This window comes from Silene latifolia, chromosome Y (assembly GCF_048544455.1).
Source record: "Silene latifolia isolate original U9 population chromosome Y, ASM4854445v1, whole genome shotgun sequence".
Taxonomy (NCBI): domain Eukaryota; kingdom Viridiplantae; phylum Streptophyta; class Magnoliopsida; order Caryophyllales; family Caryophyllaceae; genus Silene; species Silene latifolia.
In genome coordinates, this window is record NC_133538.1 from 466614885 (window position 1) to 466622350 (window position 7466).

Below are 7466 nucleotides of genomic sequence, written 5' to 3' on the forward strand. Positions count from 1 at the left end.
TATTAAATCTCATTAAAGGAATATCAGGGATTTATTTATTTATTTATTTATTTATTTGTCAGCTGGTCATCGCTAATCGGTAATGATTGACTGACTAGAGTTTGACATTACTGTCGTGTGACGGCGGTGATCAGCTGATCCCTTTAGGTCACACCTATAGGATGACGCCCAAAAAGGATGAATTAATTGTTTGTATGAGATACGAGATAATTAATTCCTTGTATTATTTGACTTTTAATTAGTCGCGTGAATGTATTATTTGATGACGGGTTATGAACTCGGGCCAAGGAGGTCTATTATTTAATTATGTGATAATTAATTAATAAATAAAATTAGAATTTATTAATTAATTGTTAATTAATTAATTTTATACGTTATGTGTATAAGCTTTGAAGTGGAGGTAATTAGGTGTTTAAATTTTACAAGAGGTTGTAAAATTAGCTAAATAGGGTTATATGGACACATTTTATGTTGATAAAATGGTCTTATGATTACTTAATAGTTAAGTAGTCATTAGTAGTTAATTTTTATTATTTAAGTGTTAAATTAAATTAATATTTAATTACGTAAGATAATTAAATATAAGACTTATAAGTATTTGTGGGGCAAATGTCGAAACGCGAAATGGACCAAAAATGGACCATATGCACCGGTTTTTTAAGGACATTACAAGTGTCCATTATGTGGCATTTTTCCACTCACCTTTTTTCTCCAAAATTGGCTATAAATACCCATGTAACTCCACCATTTCTTAAGTTGGAAAAATTTGATGAAAATTTGGTCCTTGAAGCCTTGTTTGGCCGGTTTTCATATACTACCCAAAGACCAAATTTTCTACTTATTTTGTTCATCTTTTACATCAAATACACATATAAAAAATCAACTAATAATATTGTCAAAGTAATAATATTAATTAGTACATCAAATATACATATATATTACTCAAATAATATCTAGTTAATATTATTTTGAAGTAATTATTTTGGGTTAGTCTTGGGTGCTTACCTTAGGAGATTACCTATTTTGGTAATTAAAGGTGTTGGAGGATCATCCACATTTACACAGCTCAAGAACTACAAAGATAGGTGATCTTTGTGGTGCCCATATATTTCCAATCACAATGTAAGGAAATTTACTCTTAAATGGTTTTATACCATCTCTATGTTGTTTATTTATGCATGCATGTAGATTTAGACCATTTCATAAAATTAGATAGTAATTAGATATCATAAGATGAGTCTAATATGGTCTAAATAACTAACACTTTAAACACAAACAAAGCCATTTGTAGACATGGGCCACCGCCGATCCATGGACGTAGGCCACCTACACGCCAAGCCAATCGGTGAACGTATAGCGGTCGAAAAGCCACGTTCGGAGGCGTAGAAATGCTTTCGACCGGATCGTTTTAGATCGGTCAGTTTCGTCTCGGCACAGGTCTCGAAACGATGCAGAGATGTTCGGAGTCGCCACCAAACAATTATGGAATGCCTGGAAACTGTTTGAAATCCACTTTATACCTTGGTGAAACGAAGAACAAAGGAGTGTTTAACATAGGTACTAAAGATAAGGACTCGTCCCCCTTTAAGCATTCTATGCCTAAAATGACTCTCGTACGCCCTGGATTAGGCCATACACTATCCAAAGGTTCTGAGTAAAGGATGAGGGTACGTATTGGGAATCCCTTTAATCGGACACCCAATCCCGCCTGCGTAAGCGGCCTCTACTGATCGATCGTGGTTGTTTAAGTGAAAGCATTGATAAAACGGTTTAAATGCATGAATGCACATCCAAAATCTTAACCTAACATGTGAAAGTTTGCTAAGTCGGTTTGTTTATCCACATAGCATGAAATTGATGTCAAAGTTGGATTTAGATTGATTTGCATGTGAAAATGGAAATTAAACATCCATTTACCAAATTCGGGTCATGATGCTTAACACGATTCATTATTTGAAAAAGGGTGTCAAATGTCAAAGTGTAAAAACGTAAACTTGTCAATCTGATCCGTCATGTAATCGGGTTAACCGTAATCGGGATCGTCCTAGACAAGTGCTAAAACGAGGCACAACAGTGCCAGGCAGCCCCTTTGGGGCGCGAGCCATACGGCGAGGCAATAAGGTGTTAGAAATCTATATCTCATAATACAACATATTCTTATATATTACAATTTAATTTAGTCATAAAATTAATTTAGATCTTATGCATGCAAACATGAAATAAAGATAAAGAAGAAATCGTTATTCTTACAATAGAAATTTCGGATTATTGGGCACAAATGAGTTCTCCTACTCACTTGTTCTTGAGCTCTCCTAAAATTTGATGAACAAAGGATTCAAGTTTAGAATCCCTCCCAAGGAATAATACCCAAGATAACCTCTTAATAAGATTAATATTATTAATACTAGAACAATATTAATCTAAATAAAATTGACCCAAAAATATTGATTTTGGTCTCTTAATTTTCGGTTAAGAGAAGGGAGAAGAAGAAGTAATTTTATCTCACTAAAACTCTATATTTTAGATGATGTTAGAATGAATAATACACTAACTAATGATTTAGTATATTAGGTTAAATTATAGAGAAAACCCTTTGGTCTTTTCTACAAGGAAAACCGGGTAGGGTGGGGTGGTGTTGGCCAATGCATGATCAAGGTGCTTTTCACAAAAACAACTGGGTTTGCATGGCTAGCAATTAGGTAAATGATTATGCTTGCCACTTAAAATTAATCAACACAATATTTAGCCTAATTGTGGACAAGGCCCTCGGGAAATGCGTCCGCGGGATCCACACTAGGCATAATCGACTCGAGGTTCTTTCGAATCAAATTAAGACAAATTAGAGTCGCCACCAAGTTTTTTGGGAACTTGGAACCGTTCAAGTCAACTTTACACCTTTCGTCGAAAAGCATAAAGCCAAACGAGTACGAGTGATTAAAGATAAAGACTTGTACCCTATATCACTCGATTTGAATGACTCTCGTAATCCAATGGTATTTAGACGGATCCACAAACCATAGATCTTGAGTAAGGGGTGAGGGTACGTGTTAGGAAGCCCATAAGGACACCTAACCCCGCCCGTCGATAACGGCCTCTACTAAGTCAAGTATCGGATTTCAAACAAGGTCATAGCTACTACGATATATGATATGCAAACATCGTTTTAAAACCCTAACATGTGAAGTTTCTATGTTGATTTAGATGCAACTAAACTAACTTTGTCAAAGTTGTAATTTAGCATGTGGGTTGATTGATCTAACAACATACAAAACAAAGCAAACAAGGCTTAGGGGGAATGGGGGAGCCGTTGGGATCTACCCTATTACAACCCAGGCATTTCATGCCAACACAACGAGAAATTAAAGATACAACTCGATCTAAATACAATTGCTATATACGACACCATACTCGACACACTATACGGCCAATTCGGCCTAGGGAAACGTGCACAAGGGGGGTGGCCCATGGCTTACATGACTCACGGCCTTGGGTCACTCCTCGTAATGCGTGCTTTCACTTAATCTTATCGAATTAGACATAGGGCCACACACCAAAGCATGCATTAGCATAAATCGGGCCATGTCGCTTTAAACAACATGCGATTTACTACGCTCTTACACGAATTGGAGCACAACCATCTAACCAAATAAGACTAAGGTTTTTGACGAAGCTTTTGACTCGATAAAAGTAAAACAAACTTGAAAGTTACAACTCGATGGACAAATTATAAATTACAAGCAACGAAACAACAAAGAACAATGGGTACAAAAAAACAAAGCAAAAAGGACAAAGAAATCGGCCAACCTCACGGCCAAACCACAGCCATCCTAGTTCCTAGGTCAAGTTCATTAGTTAGATCAAATAATTGCGAAGCGAGTTCGAAAACGGGTTAGAAAATAAGTTAGAAACGACGTTGATCGATTGAGAAGATGTCACGCGAATGTGTATTCTACACGGCCTAAAGGGGTCGAATTAGGTCACGAAGTTACGATATTAACGCTACTCATCGAGTGTTAATAGGAAGGTGCTAATCACGCACTCCTATGCTAGCGAGAAATCAAGTGAAAAGAGAGATGCGTTCAATTAAGTTATAGAATTGTTGATCGATTTTAATGCTATGTCGATGCCACCTAATATGTATAATTAGGTTATTAAATTGATCTAATGTCGTCTAAATGAGTCATATGTTAACAATCAGAGGTCGAACTAACATGCGAAGGGTCCTAGGGTAGGTCGAAATGAACGAAACAAACGAGGGGTCAAAAGCGAGGAACGAAGTTAGAATGCGTTTTATTAATGCTCTACCTTGAACACGAGGATATGTAAATGAGACGGGGTGTACGACCGACCGATGTGGCGGATTTCTTTCCCATCTCAAGTCAACGTGGGGGTTCGTGGTGGTACTTTAACTCATACTCGGACTAAACTAGTTTCATAGTTAACGATATCAAACGATAAAAAATGATAAACAAAATATAACGAAACGATAAAAAACAAACATAAAAAGAACGAAATAAAAGAGAGAAGAGGAGGATTTGATGCACCCTCAACCTACATGTATCGTTGACACCGTCTTGGGTCGTAATCGATCGTAGACTTTATCTCGAGAGGCCGTCGTCGACGAAGGAACAAAGCAATAACACGTTTTTTTGCAAATCTGGACAGCAACTTTCAAACTGCAATTTCTCACTCGTTTCACGGTGAAAATTAGATTTAAAAGATGTTTTGAAAACTAGAAATAGAGGAGAACAAAGATCTTAAAACAAACCACGCTCATTTTAAGTTATTGGGCACGAAAAACGAGCACAAACAGAACTGGACAGACAGGAAAAGCCGCGAAAACAGAGTGTATGACACTCTGTTTTTCGAGGGGATTCGTGTACTCTCAAGGGCAATTTGGCTCGTGAATCTTTGTCTGAGATGTATATGGATGTTGTGTGGTTAATTAGGAATAAGAAACTCGAATTTTAATGGAGGTTTGAAGGTTGAACGAAGGGTTCCAAAGAGGACACACAAACTGATTCTCAGTTTTGTATGTCGGTTTTGTCGAGGGTTTTTGAGAGGCAATTAGGGTTTGTTTCTGGAGTTTAAAGCTTGTAAGTGACGGTAGTATATATGGAGAACTTAGAGGCATGAATGTATGGTGAAGAGGGGGGTATTTATAAGGAGTTTCGAAGGGTAGAAGTAGGGCAACAAGCAGTCGGGCCTGTTTCGCATAGCTGCTGTCCATCAGCTATTCGTGGGGTTTTTAGGGTTTGTATGGGGGGTTTGCTTGGTGTTTAAGCTAAGGTAATATGGGTAGGATACTAGGGTATGGTGTAGGGTTAATGGTCACGGGTCTAAGTGGTGTTTGGAGCGGGTTTTGGACTCGGGTTTGAGCACGCAAAACAGGGGGGGCTGCTTGTGCTGTTTCATTTTGGGGCCTGTTTTGGATGGACTTGTGGTAGTGTTTCGAGGTGGTCTAGGTGCTGGGTTGTTGTGGGTAATGTGAAGCACGGGTTGGTGGCGATGGGTTGCGGGTTTGGACCAAGTTTGAGTCGGTTTAGAAGGGCTTTCGATGGGCTATACAAACACGGGTAAAGGAAGGAATTGGGCTGTGTTGGGGGGATGTTTGGAACGAGATTTGGGTGGGTTAAACAAAGGGTAATCGGACGCGGGTTATGGGAGAGGAAGTTGGGTCGAAAGTGCGTCGAAAATCGAGCCCAAATCATGCATAAAATGAGCTCACAAATCGTGTGATTAAAACGAGTTTTCAACTTTCGAAATCGATTTTTCAAATCAAATAACACACTAAAATAAATGATTTTTCAAATAAAAAAAAATATATTTTATTTTCAATAAAATAAATTTAAGAAAATAAATTCAAATTAAAACAGTAAAATGAACTCACTTTAAAAAAACATTTAATTTAAATATCATTTAAATTAATACTTCGTCGACAACGCTCATTCTACATCGTAAAACGAGCCCAAATAATGACAATGACAACTAAAGGATACATGTGTCCTATCATCATCGGGTGTTTGTCGGGTTCTCTATAAATTCCAATATCGACGGATACGGGTATCTACAGAGCCCCCACTTTGACTGAGGCTTGGACAAGGCGAAAGTCAAAGTATACCCCAGGTCCCTCTCGACCGGAGGATTCTTCGGGTCGTTTATAGTCCATTAGACTTGCGTATATAAGCTCACCAGCCATAAGAAGAGATCATACCTGAAACTTCGTCGGGGATTAACTCTTGCTTCTGTTGCGTCAAATTATCATCGCTGGTCGTCGACCTATAAATTACATATATGGTGGATTGAGCTTTATCCTTAGGCGCCTACGTATCCGTTTCTGACGGAATCAAACCCGCGTCGTAGTTCGGCAACTGCTGACACATACCCAAAGTTTATCATCTGCTGGCGTTTGTCCAAAATAGGATGAGACTTTCCAAGGAGGTTGTCACCGCTTTCATCATTTGCTTTCAGCTATGGAATTCTTCCATTTCATACTTTTGTATTGAATTGAATTCTTGGTGGATGTCATCCTTTACATCTTGATAATGGTCTCTGAAGCCAACGGCTTCAGAGCCTCGAGTTTGTGATGGCTCTAAAGTCGAAGACTTTAGAGCCCCCAGTTGAAGCATATCCTGCTATATTTGAAACACAAAAACGTACTAGCAATAATCATCACATAAGCACATTTGGATCATCGATCCTAAAATTAGATCATTTGAAAGATTGGGTCATCGACCCGAAAATTGAATTTGAAATTTTTGAATAATTGGGTCATCGACCCGAATTTTGAATTTGACATCACTTGGAATGTTGGGTCATCGACCCGAAATTTGAGTTTGAAAGACTGGGTCATCGACCCGAAATTTGAACATGTTGAAAATTTTGAATAATTGGGCTATCGACCCAAATTTTGAATTTGAAATGAATCACTTGGATGTTGGGTCGTCGACCCAAAATTTGATTTTGAACTTTGAGATTTGAACCTTGACTTGAAATGTACCACTCCTTGGATCATCTATCCCATCATTCACAAAAAGTTTTTGAAATTTCGGAATTCTGAAATCTTTTACATTTTGAAATCGAACCTTGACGGGTGAGCAGGAAATACGACTCAGACACTCTGTATGACCCGTAAACAAACGTGGGCGTAGCCCGCTACCGTAAAACAAAAAAGAAAAATAAAACCGTAAGTGTGCACGGGTTTTAATTCAAATATTGACTTGATGGGGATAGAAAAGTAAATTGGCCATTCTGACGCCAAAAGATGACAAACGGGAATCACAAGGTCGTCGGACTTCGGACGAAGATTTCGTATGGCATGGGCGTGCTCCCGAGGGCACATGGGAATCAAGATCACTTGGCATTGACAAGGTGGATTAAACTTACAGAGCGAAAACGTTGGCTTCGCCCAGACACTAAACACAGACTGATTTTATGAGAACACTTAGACATCACACATCACTCTT